Source organism: Paroedura picta, chromosome 6 (genome assembly GCF_049243985.1).
Source record: "Paroedura picta isolate Pp20150507F chromosome 6, Ppicta_v3.0, whole genome shotgun sequence".
Classification (NCBI taxonomy): Eukaryota; Metazoa; Chordata; class Lepidosauria; order Squamata; family Gekkonidae; genus Paroedura; species Paroedura picta.
In genome coordinates, this window is record NC_135374.1 from 446,087 (window position 1) to 460,024 (window position 13,938).

At 64.7% G+C, this 13,938-nt stretch overlaps 1 protein-coding gene across 2 annotated transcripts in view; it reads left to right on the plus strand.

The window, feature by feature from the left end:
• Positions 1–13,938, plus strand: part of FHIP1B (FHF complex subunit HOOK interacting protein 1B) — a 31,003-nt gene continuing 17,065 nt past the window's right edge. The window contains exon 1 of one of the 2 annotated variants that reach the window (XM_077341042.1): positions 1–111. The gene's annotated coding sequence lies outside the window, so the exon portion shown is untranslated. The remainder of the gene's footprint in view (positions 112–13,938) is intronic. The other variant, XM_077341043.1, reaches the window with a different exon arrangement.

Below are 13,938 nucleotides of genomic sequence, written 5' to 3' on the forward strand. Positions count from 1 at the left end.
GGCGCCCCGCCCCCAAGGGCGTGGCCAGGACGGGCGGCAGGAGGAGGCGGCGGGGGGGGCGAGGAAAATGGCGGCGGCGGCGGAGAAGGAGAAGCGGAAGGAGACGCGCAGGTGAGGGGGCGCGGGGGGGGGCAAGCGGGATCGGGGATCGGGGATCGGGGATCGGGGCCTGGGGGGCGGGGGGATGGCCCCCCCCTCCACGCAGCCCGGTCCGCGTTCGAGGCCACCCGACAGGCAGGAAGGGAGGGAGGGAGGGAGGGAGGGAGGGGGGGGCGGAGGTCTGAGCCAGGAGCCCGGCAGGGACCGGGGGGGGGGCGGCCTCCCGGAGGGGCCCCTCGGGCTGCCCGGGAGAAAATGGCTGCGGAGGGAGGGGCGGAGGGAGGGAGGGAGGGAGGGAGGGAGGGCGCGGGGGCGCCAGACCCTGCTGGGGACCCCCCCCACGCCAGCCTGCCCGCCCCCTCCCACAAACGGCCACGGAGCCCCCACGCCAGCCAGCCCCCACCAGCCCGCCTGCCAATCACCCAGGGACAGCCTCTGCACCTGCCGGCCGGGCCAGGGGAGGTCAGGGCCCGAGAGCCAAGCAGAGGGAGGCAGAGGAGCCCTCAAGGGAGGGGGGACCCGGGAGGGAAGGACTCTGAGAGACACAAGACCCTCAGCAGAGCCCTGCTGGGTAGGCCAGGGAGGGTTTGGCATCCAGTCCGTCCTCCCGTCTCACCCAGGGACCAGCCAGTTCCTCTGCAGGGCCAGCCACAGGGCAGAGAGGCCAAGGCCTTCCCCTGAGAAGACTCTCAGAACAGCCCTGCTGGGTCAGGCCAGGGAGGGTCCCTCCAGTCCAGCCTCCCGTCTCCCCCAGGGGCCAGCCAGTTCCCCTGCAGGGCCAGCCACAGGGTAGAGAGGCCAAGGCCTTCCCCTGAGAAGACCCTCAGAAGAGCCCTGCTGGGTCAGGCCAGGGAGGGTCCCTCCAGTCCAGCCTCCCGTCTCCCCCAGGGGCCAGCCAGTTCCCCTGCAGGGCCAGCCACAGGGTAGAGAGGCCAAGGCCTTCCCCTGAGAAGACCCTCAGAAGAGCCCTGCTGGGTCAGGCCAGGGAGGGTCCCTCCAGTCCAGCCTCCCGTCTCACCCAGGGGCCAGCCGGTTCCTCTGCAGGGCCAGCCACAGGGCAGAGAGGCCGAGGCCTTCCCCCGAGAAGACCCTCAGAAGAGCCCTGCTGGGTCAGGCCAGGGAGGGCCCCTCCAGTCCAGCCTCCCGTCTCACCTAGGGGCCAGCCAGTCCCTCTGCAAGGCCAGCCACAGGGCAGAGAGGCCGAGGCCTTCCCCTGAGAAGACCCTCCAGTCCAGCCTCCCGTCTCACCCAGGGGCCAGCCAGTTCCTCTGCAGGGGCAGCCACAGGGCAGGGAGGCCGAGGCCTTCCCCTGAGAAGAGCCTCAGAAGAGCCCTGCTGGGTCAGGGAAGGGAGGGTTCCTCCAGTCCAGCCTCCCGTCTCACCCAGGGGCCAGCCAGTTCCTCTGCAGGGCCAGCCACAGGGCAGAGAGGCAGAGGCCTTCCCCCGAGAAGACCCTCAGAAGAGCCCTGCTGGGTCAGGCCAGGGAGGGCCCCTCCAGTCCAGCCTCCCGTCTCACACAGGGGCCAGCCAGTTCCTCTGCAGGGCCAGCCACAGGGCAGAGAGGCTGAGGCCTTCCCCCGAGAAGACCCTCAGAAGAGCCCTGCTGGGTCAGGCCAGGGAGGGCCCCTCCAGTCCAGCCTCCCGTCTCACCTAGGGGCCAGCCAGTTCCTCTGCAGGGCCAGCCACAGGGCAGAGAGGCCGAGGCCTTTCCCTGAGAAGACCCTCAGAAGAGCCCTGCTGGGTCAGACCAGGGAGGGTCCCTCCAGTCCAGCCTCCCGTCTCACCCAGGGGCCAGCCAGTTCCTCTGCAGGGCCAGCCACAGGGCAGAGAGGCCGAGGCCTTCCCCTGAGAAGACCCTCCGAAGAGCCCTGCTGGGTCAGGCCAGGGAGGGTCCCTCCAGTCCAGCCTCCCGTCTCACCCAGGGGCCAGCCAGTTCCTCTGCAGGGCCAGCCACAGGGCAGAGAGGCCAAGGGCTTCCCCTGAGAAGACCCTCAGAACAGCCCTGCTGGGTCAGGCCAGGGAGGGTCCCTCCAGTCCAGCCTCCCGTCTCCCCCAGGGGCCAGCCAGTTCCCCTGCAGGGCCAGCCACAGATCAGAGAGACCGAGGCCTTCCCCTGAGAAGAGCCTCAGAAGAGCCCTGCGGGGTCAGGCCAGGGAGGGTCCCTCCAGTCCAGCCTCCCGTCTCACCCAGGGGCCAGCCAGCTCCTCTGCAGGGCCAGCCACAGGGCAGAGAGGCCGAGGCCTTCCCCTGAGGAGACCCTCAGAAGAGCCCTGCTGGGTCAGGCCAGGGAGAGTCCCTCCAGTCCAGCCTCCGGTCTCCCCCAGGGGCCAGCCAGTCCCTCTGCAGGGCCAGCCACAGGGCAGAGAGGCCGAGGCCTTCCCCTGAGAAGACCCTCAGAAGAGCCCTGCTGGGTCAGACCACGGAGGGTCCCTCCAGTCCAGCCTCCTGTCTCACCCAGGGGCCAGCCAGTTCCTCTGCAGGGCCAGCCACAGGGCAGAGAGGCCGAGGCCTTCCCCTGAGAAGACCCTCAGAAGAGCCCTGCTGGGTCAGGCCAGGGAGGGTCCCTCCAGTCCAGCCTCCCGTCTCACCCAGGGGCCAGCCAGTTCCACTGCAGGGCCAGCCACAGGGCAGAGAGGCCGAGGCCTTCCCCTGATAAGACCCTCAGAAGAGCCCTGCTGGGTCAGGCCAGGGAGGGTCCCTCCAGTCCAGCCTCCCATCTCACCCAGGGGCCAGCCAGTTCCTCTGCAGGGCCAGCCCCAGGGCAGAGAGGCCGAGGCCTTCCCCTGAGAAGACCCTCAGAAGAGCCCTGCTGGGTCAGGCCAGGGAGGGTCCCTCCAGTCCAGCCTCCCGTCTCACCCAGGGGCCAGCCAGCTCCTCTGCAGGGCCAGCCACAGGGCAGAGAGGCCGAGGCCTTCCCCTGAGGAGACCCTCAGAAGAGCCCTGCTGGGTCAGGCCAGGGAGAGTCCCTCCAATCCAGCCTCCGGTCTCCCCCAGGGGTCAGCCAGTCCCTCTGCAAGGCCAGCCACAGGGCAGAGAGGCCGAGGTCTTCCCCTGATGAGACCCTCAGAAGAGCCCTGCTGGGTAGGCCAGGGAGGGTCCCTCCAGTCCAGCCTCCCGTCTCACCCAGGGGCCAGCCAGTTCCTCTGCAGGGCCAGCCACAGGGCAGAGAGGCCGAGGCCTTCCCCTGAGAAGACCCTCAGAAGAGCCCTGCTGGGTCAGGCCAGGGAGGGTCCCTCCAGTCCAGCCTCCCGTCTCACCCAGGGGCCAGCCGGTTCCTCTGCAGGGCCAGCCACAGGGCAGAGAGGCCGAGGCCTTCCCCCGAGAAGACCCTCAGAAGAGCCCTGCTGGGTCAGGCCAGGGAGGGCCCCTCCAGTCCAGCCTCCCGTCTCACCTAGGGGCCAGCCAGTCCCTCTGCAAGGCCAGCCACAGGGCAGAGAGGCCGAGGCCTTCCCCTGAGAAGACCCTCCAGTCCAGCCTCCCGTCTCACCCAGGGGCCAGCCAGTTCCTCTGCAGGGGCAGCCACAGGGCAGGGAGGCCGAGGCCTTCCCCTGAGAAGAGCCTCAGAAGAGCCCTGCTGGGTCAGGGAAGGGAGGGTTCCTCCAGTCCAGCCTCCCGTCTCACCCAGGGGCCAGCCAGTTCCTCTGCAGGGCCAGCCACAGGGCAGAGAGGCAGAGGCCTTCCCCCGAGAAGACCCTCAGAAGAGCCCTGCTGGGTCAGGCCAGGGAGGGCCCCTCCAGTCCAGCCTCCCGTCTCACACAGGGGCCAGCCAGTTCCTCTGCAGGGCCAGCCACAGGGCAGAGAGGCTGAGGCCTTCCCCCGAGAAGACCCTCAGAAGAGCCCTGCTGGGTCAGGCCAGGGAGGGCCCCTCCAGTCCAGCCTCCCGTCTCACCTAGGGGCCAGCCAGTTCCTCTGCAGGGCCAGCCACAGGGCAGAGAGGCCGAGGCCTTTCCCTGAGAAGACCCTCAGAAGAGCCCTGCTGGGTCAGACCAGGGAGGGTCCCTCCAGTCCAGCCTCCCGTCTCACCCAGGGGCCAGCCAGTTCCTCTGCAGGGCCAGCCACAGGGCAGAGAGGCCGAGGCCTTCCCCTGAGAAGACCCTCCGAAGAGCCCTGCTGGGTCAGGCCAGGGAGGGTCCCTCCAGTCCAGCCTCCCGTCTCACCCAGGGGCCAGCCAGTTCCTCTGCAGGGCCAGCCACAGGGCAGAGAGGCCAAGGGCTTCCCCTGAGAAGACCCTCAGAACAGCCCTGCTGGGTCAGGCCAGGGAGGGTCCCTCCAGTCCAGCCTCCCGTCTCCCCCAGGGGCCAGCCAGTTCCCCTGCAGGGCCAGCCACAGATCAGAGAGACCGAGGCCTTCCCCTGAGAAGAGCCTCAGAAGAGCCCTGCGGGGTCAGGCCAGGGAGGGTCCCTCCAGTCCAGCCTCCCGTCTCACCCAGGGGCCAGCCAGCTCCTCTGCAGGGCCAGCCACAGGGCAGAGAGGCCGAGGCCTTCCCCTGAGGAGACCCTCAGAAGAGCCCTGCTGGGTCAGGCCAGGGAGAGTCCCTCCAGTCCAGCCTCCGGTCTCCCCCAGGGGCCAGCCAGTCCCTCTGCAGGGCCAGCCACAGGGCAGAGAGGCCGAGGCCTTCCCCTGAGAAGACCCTCAGAAGAGCCCTGCTGGGTCAGACCACGGAGGGTCCCTCCAGTCCAGCCTCCTGTCTCACCCAGGGGCCAGCCAGTTCCTCTGCAGGGCCAGCCACAGGGCAGAGAGGCCGAGGCCTTCCCCTGAGAAGACCCTCAGAAGAGCCCTGCTGGGTCAGGCCAGGGAGGGTCCCTCCAGTCCAGCCTCCCGTCTCACCCAGGGGCCAGCCAGTTCCACTGCAGGGCCAGCCACAGGGCAGAGAGGCCGAGGCCTTCCCCTGATAAGACCCTCAGAAGAGCCCTGCTGGGTCAGGCCAGGGAGGGTCCCTCCAGTCCAGCCTCCCATCTCACCCAGGGGCCAGCCAGTTCCTCTGCAGGGCCAGCCCCAGGGCAGAGAGGCCGAGGCCTTCCCCTGAGAAGACCCTCAGAAGAGCCCTGCTGGGTCAGGCCAGGGAGGGTCCCTCCAGTCCAGCCTCCCGTCTCACCCAGGGGCCAGCCAGCTCCTCTGCAGGGCCAGCCACAGGGCAGAGAGGCCGAGGCCTTCCCCTGAGGAGACCCTCAGAAGAGCCCTGCTGGGTCAGGCCAGGGAGAGTCCCTCCAATCCAGCCTCCGGTCTCCCCCAGGGGTCAGCCAGTCCCTCTGCAAGGCCAGCCACAGGGCAGAGAGGCCGAGGTCTTCCCCTGATGAGACCCTCAGAAGAGCCCTGCTGGGTAGGCCAGGGAGGGTCCCTCCAGTCCAGCCTCCCGTCTCACCCAGGGGCCAGCCAGTTCCTCTGCAGGGCCAGCCACAGGGCAGAGAGGCCGAGGCCTTCCCCTGATGAGACCCTCAGAAGAGCCCTGCTGGGTAGGCCAGGGAGGGTCCCTCCAGTCCAGCCTCCCGTCTCACCCAGGGGCCAGCCAGTTCCTCTGCAGGGCCAGCCACAGGGCAGAGAGGCCGAGGCCTTCCCCTGAGAAGACCCTCAGAAGAGCCCTGCTGGGTAGGCCAGGGAGGGTCCCTCCAGTCCAGCCTCCCGTCTCACCCAGGGGCCAGCCAGTTCCTCTGCAGGGCCAGCAACAGGGCAGGGAGGCCGAGGCCTTCCCCTGAGAAGAGCCTCAGAAGAGCCCTGCTGGGTCAGGCCAGGGAGGGTCCCTCCAGTCCAGCCTCTCGTCTCACCCAGGGGCCAGCCAATTCCTCTGCAGGGCCAGCCACAGGGCAGAGAGGCTGAGGCCTTCCCCTGAGAAGACCCTCAGCAGAGCCCTGCTGGGTAGGCCAGGGAGGGTCCGGCATCCAGTCCGTCCTCCCGTCTCACACAGGGGCCAGCCAGGTCCTCTGCAGGGCCAGCCACAGGGCAGAGAGGCCGAGGCCTTCCCCTGAGAAGACCCTTAGAAGAGACCTGCTGGGTCAGGCCAGGGAGGGTCCCTCCAGTCCAGCCTCCCGTCTCACCCAGGGGCCAGCCAGTTCCTCTGCAGGGCCAGCCACAGGGCAGAGAGGCCGAGGCCTTCCCCTGAGAAGACCCTCAGAAGAGCCCTGCTGGGTCAGGCCAGGGAGGGTCCCTCCAGTCCAGCCTCCCGTCTCACCCAGGGGCCAGCCAGTTCCTCTGCAGGGCCAGCCACAGGGCAGAGAGGCCGAGGCCTTCCCCGAGGCCTTCCCCTGAGTTCCTCTGCAGGGCCAGCCACAGGGCAGAGAGGCCGAGGCCTTCCCCGAGGCCTTCCCCTGAGTTCCTCTGCCGGGCCAGCCACAGGGCAGAGAGGCCGAGGCCTTCCCCGAGGCCTTCCCCTGAGTTCCTCTGCAGGGCCAGCCACAGGGCAGAGAGGCCGAGGCCTTCCCCGAGGCCTTCCCCTGAGTTCCTCTGCAGGGCCAGCCACAGGGCAGAGAGGCCGAGGCCTTCCCCGAGGCCTTCCCCTGAGTTCCTCTGCAGGGCCAGCCACAGGGCAGAGAGGCCGAGGCCTTCCCCGAGGCCTTCCCCTGAGTTCCTCTGCCGGGCCAGCCACAGGGCAGAGAGGCCAAGGCATCTTAGGAACCTCATTAGAGCCTTGCTGGGTGAGACCAGGGAGGATCCAGCCTTGCAGGACCAGCCTGTCCCTGTGGATGGTCTCTAACATGGCAGAGAGGCCCTGATGATACCTCTTTGCTCTGGGATTTTGAGCTTGACTCCCTTTTTACGTGGAGTTTCTTGTGAGTCAGGATGGGTGCTAGGAGATCCCCTCCCCTCCCCCCCCCCCCCCGTTTCAGGGGTTGGCCTGAGCCCCATGTCCAACCCTTCGTCTCTTTCTCACGCTCCCACTGCTGGGGTACCTGTCACTGCCTCGATTTCCATGTGGTTGGCCTTGCTACAGCTCAGTATTGCACTGGCCCTGCACAGCTGAGCTCATTTTGGACATGGGTCCCAATGCCCCACTGCAGGGGCCCAGGTCCCAGGGAGGCCCGGAGGCAGGGCTGGGCCCCTGGGTTTGACACGGACGCTGTCTAGGGCTGGAGCTCTGTGTGCTGCCTCTGGGAGTGGCTGGGGTTTCCCCGGCCCAGGAGAGCAGAGGGCCCCGGGCAGAGTCCTCCGAGTGGCTGCCTGGGCAGAGAGGCTGTTGCACAAGGGGAGGGGCTGGGGCGTGTGGTGCCGACATCTTGGCTGGCAGACGGCCTCCAGTTCTGTCCCAGAGAGCTGGGGGTCTGTGCCCCAGGTCAGCCTTCCCAGGTCTTTCCCTGGTCCCTCGGATGGTCGGCTGTGCTATGCCTGACTTCTAGCTCCTGTCTGGGGAGGGGAGGGGAGGGGCTGGTTTTGTACTGTTGCCGTCAGGGTGGGAAGGAGGAACAGTGCTGGGGGCGGGTGGCAAGGGTGGGCACTTCCCTGAGCAGGAGGACTTGTCTGGCAGGGTCAGCTGCTGCTCCCGGTACCAACCTGCCGCCGTTGCTGGCCAGAGGCGGCTTGACTGCTGAGGTCACCTTTGGACAGGGCGGACGTGGAAGAAAGGGGCTTGGGAGAGTGGGGCGCGGCCTGCTCAGGGCGCATGCAGGAGGTCAATCCCACCTGAAGGGCACCTGGGCCTGTTCAGCGTCATATCACGGACACATATCACGGCTGAGGTGATGGAGATGTCCATTCACCATCCATCATGTGCAGTCAGGCTGGGAGGATGGGGAGACGTCTGGTCCCATCACGCTCCCCTGAGGACTCTGTAACTGGGAGCCTTTGGCCTAGATCTCCCCACCCCTCTTCTTCCCTGGGGTGGCTGGTGCTGAAGGTCTCTGCTGGGCTCCCAAGGACCATTCTCCCCAAGGGGGGTAGCTTCAGTGCCTGCCATACACCAGGCTGTCCCGTCCAGCCCCCCCCCCCCCCGCTTTCCTCCCCTCTCTCGGTTTCCTGCTCTCTCCCTGGGCTCTGCCACTGTACCCTTCTGCTGCCCAGACCTTTCCAGGGGTCCCACCAAGCCCTGGCGGAAGTGCTGCCGTGGGAGGGCAGCTGTTTCCTCCCTTCGTGGCCTGAGAGCCACTCAGCTGGGCCCACCAAGAGGACCCCTGTGAAGTCTAAATTTAGCCCTGCCAGGAGGACCAGGGGCAGCCGGGCTCAGCTTTCGGAGGAGGGGGGTGACGGAGGGGGCTGGAAGGGGGCTCCTGCAGGCCACTCTGCCTTGGCAGTCCTGGAACTCCATGGGCAGGAGAGCCAGGGCTTAGATCTGCCAGCAGCTCGGCTGCCCTCTGTGGCTCACGTGACATGCCACGCCTGCTATGCCAGGTCAGGAAGCCTCGGCGTGGCCCCCTTGCTGCCCTCGATGCCAGCGTGTGTTCTGCAGAGCAGCTGGCGTTTGGGGCAGGATGTGTGCCCTTGGCACATCTTGCGGGGGCCGGGGCTGCCAGGGAGCCACGAGGCTGGCTCAGTTGGACAGGAAGACATTTATTTATTTATTTTCCCATTTGTATACCGCAGCTGTTCCAATGGTCTTCGCAGCAATACACACATTAGAATGCAATAAAACCCCCTAAAACCATCCCTTGCATCAAAGGCAGCAGGTGATCCCATGTGAAGCCTCTAATTGCCCCCATCCCTTCCCCCAGACGCAGGCCAAGCCTTCTTCCATTGGGAGTGAGGCTCCAGATCTGGCTAAACCTTCGGGGGGGGGGGGGTCCTCAGGTGGAATACCGGGACTCCGCCCTGGCCTCAACCATACGCCTGGCGGAAGAGCTCCGTCTTGCGGGCCCTGCGGAAAGCTGGTGACTCCGGCAGGGCCCTGAGCTCTCCCGGCAGCTCATTCCGCCAAGGTGGGGCCAGGACCAAAAAGGCCCTGGCCCGGGTTGAGGCCGGGTGAACGTCCTGGGGGCCCGGGGCAACAATTTGGAAGGGGTTAGAGAAGAGCGAGGGAGCTGCGGCCACGGATCTTCTCCGGGAGTTGATCTACAGTCAGATCACCGATTGAGAACCAGGAATCTGGCTTGTCATTTTTTGCATTTTGAAATAGATCAGATGTCTGCCCATGGAACAATTCCCTGGAGGCAACGTCTCTTTGGCTTTTCTCTTGGAGCAGCAGAATCAATTTCCTTTAATTTATAACAGCAATTGATTTTAAAAAGGCATGTTCAGAGATACTGTTGCATCTACTGGTGGTGTGTGTGTGTTTGTGTGTGTGTGTGTGGCATTCACTGTTAATTCACTTCTGCCTTGCCTTCCTACTCAGCAGGGTCCAAAGTGGCCTGCCTCATTCTCCTCTCCTCCGTGTTGTCCTCACTGCACCCCTGTGAGTTGGCTAGCCTGAGGACGTGGGACTGGCCAAAGCCTATCCAGTAGGTACCATGACTCGAGTGGAGGCTTGAACCTGGGCCGCCCTGATGCTAGCCTGACTCTCTTAACCACGACACCACAGGAGCTCAATAATAAATGTCTAGATAGAATGTCAGATTGGAAGGGGCCATGCAGGCCATCCAGTCCCACCCCCTGCTCATTGCAGGATCAGCCTCCAGCATCCAGGAGAAGGATCTGTCCAGCCACTGCTTGAAGACGGCCAGTGAGGGGGAGCTCCCCACCTCCTTAGGCAGCCCATTCCACTGCTGTACTAGACTCCTAGAATCCTAGAGGGGGAAGGGGCCATGCAGGCCATCTAGTCCCACCCCCTGCTCAGTGCAGGATCAGCCTCAAGCATCCAGGAGAAGGATCTGTCCATCCGCTGCTTGAAGACCGCCAGTGAGGGGGAGCTCCCTACCTCCTTAGGCAGCCCCTTCCAAGGCTGAACTGGACTCCTAAAAGGTCTTCAGGCTTTCAGCTTCTTCTCCATCCTTGTGCTCTTGGAAGAGCTTTGGGCTGAGTGATGCAGGCCTGGGGGGCTCCCGAGGAAATTCCTGCCCCCTTTGCTGTGGTGCTGTGTTTCGTGGGGGGGGGGGGGAGGTTTTGCGGTCTGCCCATCTGTGAAGGCAGATGTGAAGCCCATCTGCCTTTGCCCTTTTGGGAATTTTAGGGGTTCTACTCAGTGTGGCAGAGAAATCACCTCTTGGGCTTGGAGGCCTCTTGGGACTGTGACTCTCTGGAGCCTTTCCTGGCCAAGGGACTTTCTCCCCACGCTGACCCAAGATGCCGATGCTTTGGCTGACACGTTTGCTCCCTCCGGGGTCACTGGCCCATCAACAGGACTGCCGAGTGCAGTGTGGGGTGCAGACCGGGAGGTGGTGCCAGTTGGCGGGGGGCGGGGGGGGTCTCAAGACGTAGTGGTGGCTTTTATGCAGACATTGGGAGAGGGTTGGGAGAAGAGCCCCCCGCCCCAATTGCTCCTTGCCCCTTCGGTATCTCCTTCTTGAGCTGTCTGCTGGAAGGGCAGTGTGTATCCTGCAGGCCTCTTTGCTCTTAACAGATGGTGTTTATTCTGGGTGCCGTCTGTGGGACCCGGTAAAAGAACGGCTGGGTGCTCCCGAGTGGGTGCTCCGTGGGACAGGTCCACCTCCCCCACATCACGCGTCATCCTTGCATGCGGGGAAGGGAGCTGCTGGCGGAGAGGCCCCTGCTTGGTGTCCTGGTTAAGAGCAGCGCCCTCCAATCTGGAGAACCGGGTTCAAGCCCTCACTCCTCCCCCCTCCCCCCATGCAGCCAGCTGGGGGAACCTCAGAGCTCTCAGCCGCCCCTCCCTCGCAAGGTGCCTGTTTTGGGGAAGGCGATGGGAAGCCGCTCTGGGACTCCTTTGGGGAGTGAAAGAACCAGCTCCTCCTCCTCCTCCTCCTCCTCCTCCTTCCTGCCCTCCTGTCGCTTCTTCCTCCGGCTGCAGCCTTTCCTCCTGTTGGCAGAGGATCAGCCAGCGGGGGGGGGGGGGAACCTCGGAGCCTCGGACCGGGCAGGGTGAGGCTTCCTCCGGAGGCCGTGGCTGCACGTTCCGAATTCCTCTCTGGACAGAGCGCCTCCAGGAGCTCTTTAGAGGGCAGCTAGATTGGGGGGGGGGGGATGAGCTTTCAGGGGCCGAAGCTCCCTTCATTGGAGCTGGCCACTTGGCCCTGCAGCCCTGAAGGGGCTCCATTCGAATCCAGCCCTCCGACACCCACCCGGCCTCCTTCAGGTGCCATCTCGTTGAGCAGGAGCCAGCCACGGTGGGCAAGGGCAGCCTGGGCAAGGGGGAGCCTCCCCCCTCGCCCCCCCCCCCCGCTGGCTTCTCCAGTCTGGTCTTGTGCTGTGTGGGTCAGCCCTGGCCCTCGCGGCCCCCTCCCCTGCAGTTTCTTGTCTGCTTTGCATGGCGGGGCAGGTGAGAAGGAGGCCCCCTCCCCTCCCCTCTTCCCTGCCAAAGGTTATTTCTGGCTGCTCCAGCGAGCGGGGTGGGGTGGGGGGGGGTGGAATGTGATGCACCCGGCGCTGACTCACGGCTGGCTGGGAGGGGCCCCGGCCGAGACGCCAGGCGGAGCAGGGAGGGGTGCTCGGAGGCCGCGTGTGCTCTTCCTCTAAAATGTTTCTGTGCCCCCTGCTGAGAGGTCCCCTCAGCTGCTTGCCAGCAGGACCTGTGTCAAGAGAGGGGGCCTGGGCTGCCGGGGAGCGGGTGAGCAGGTGGCGTCCTTTGGGACCCCAAAGAGGGGCCGTGGGGAGGCCTCCCCTGGCTTCAGCCTCTGATCTAGACGGGGCCTGGCTTTCCTGAGCGGCCCCAAGCGCTGCCGTGCTCCGTCCTGGAGCAAAGAGTCCCACGGACCAGCTGCCTTCCCGCGTGGCTGGAGCCCTCTGCGGCCTCTCCTGCCAGGGAGCCAGAGGTGCGTCTTGAGGCCGGCATCCCTGGCTGGCCTTGGGCGGCATCTTGCTGCCTTAGAACAAGCACCTCCCCCACGGCTCCAGGGCTGACCCTTCCATGCCCAGGACAAACCCCAGTTCTTGGGAGCCAAGGGAGCCTGCCTGCCCCACTCGTGTTTTTTGTTTTTTGCTGGCAAAATGGATTTTTATATTGACATACCACACTTTTCTCCCCGGGATGGCTGACGGCCCTCTCCTCTCCTCCGTTTGATGGGTACAACAGCCTTGTGAGACATGCTAGGCGAAGAGGCCAAAGTCACCCAGCAAGCTCCCATGGCATTGCAGGGGCTTGGAAACGGCCAGCTCCAAATCTCTCACTTAAGATGCTGCCCACCCCTGCCAGGACTGGGCGCTACTCCAGCCCCCATGGAAGAGCCCAGTGGGGCAACGGACACAAGCTTGCGGCCCGGGAAGCTTCTAACTGCGGGAGGGGGGGGGAGAGAGAGGGCCGCGCCCGCACATCGCGCATGCGTGGCCGAAATCGCGCACGTGCGGCACTTTTGTGCACGTGCGCACGTGCGAAAGTGCTGCGCATGCGCGATTTCGGCCGCGCATGGCACATGTGCGCATGCGCGGGCCGGCCGCGCATGCATGATGCACGGGCGCAGGCGCACATGCACGGCATGCGCGGGCGGGCAGTTGCCCTGCCGGTCCCCAGCCTCAAAAAGGTTGGGGACCACTGCCCCAAAGGGTGTTGGAATGGGCCAGAATTCCTGTGGGGTTGTAGTTCCGGCCTGGAACCGTCTCTCTTTTCCCCTCCCCTTGTTCACGGGGCTTGTGTGTGTGTGTGTGTGTGTGTGTGTGTGGGGCTCAGAAATTCAACCTCAGGAGCCTTGCTTTTCCTGGCCCTGGCTCCCCCCCCCCCCCGCCGCCTTGCAGCAAGGACCATAGGAATGGCTCCTCCACTCTCAGGCCCTGGGCTTCTGGGTCGCACCCCAGCTCCCCCTGCTGCTGGGATCGACACCAGTGCCTGGATAAGAGGCTTGGTGTTTTCCAAGGGGAAGGGAAAATCATGCCAGGCGACCAGAGCCCGAACCCTTCAAAAGACACGCCATGAGTCTCCCAGGGGGCAGAAAGCGGACTCCCAAGAGAAATGAAGCTGAGGTTCGAACAAACAGGTTCATTCAGGGTCCGCCTCTGCTGACTCCACATCAGCCATGCTGCTCCCGCCTCCGTCCCTCCTGCTGTGCATGAAGCGGATCTGTCCAAGTGCTGCAGTCAACTCGGCCAATACTTTAAGGGCATTTAATTCATGACATCTGGGCTGGCTGCTCGGAGGCTCCCAGTCAAAGGCTTTCCCTGAAAAGCTTTGGTGGCCAGTCTCCTCCTGCTTCCCTTGCTGGGGTGAGACAGTCAGAAGACATTAAGATGGGGCTGAGTTTCAGGCGGCCGTGCTTGAGCCGGCAGCAGGGGGGAGCCTTTCCCTTGAGAGACGGCCCTCTTGGCCCTGGCGGCTGAGGGGACTGTGAGGGCCATCGTAGACCTTTGTGCGGGAGCCAAGCTGAAGAACGGAGAGCCCACCCAAAGCAATTTGCCTTAAATCTCTGGGCTCCCCTGGCACTAACACCTCAGAAGGTCTGGACATTTTAAAGAATTCAGTCGATTCATTTCAGCCAGAACGTGCCTCTGGCTGTCGGCTGGGAGTTCTTTTGGGCTCACAGCAGGAAGCTTGTGGTTTGATGCAGACTAGAGAGCTTTGCGGCGTGCAGCAGGTTATGCGCTCCCAACACCAGTTTAAAACCTGTGACTCAAGGCAAATGCTGCAGGATCTGCTTCTTCGGAAGTGGGAGTATCAAGGTGTAGTTAAGACAAGGAAGGCCCTGGGGCTGGAGTGGGACTGCTTAATTTGGGCTATTAAGCAGAAAGATGAGAAGCTCTTGGAGGGGAAAACTTCGATTCTAGGCCAACTGTGGATTTCTGCCAACTGTTGGAAATAACGTTTTAGAGCTCTGTTTTCTGATGCAATGATGGCTAACTCAGATCAGCTGGCTTTATCTTATGACTGAAGCATGGCCT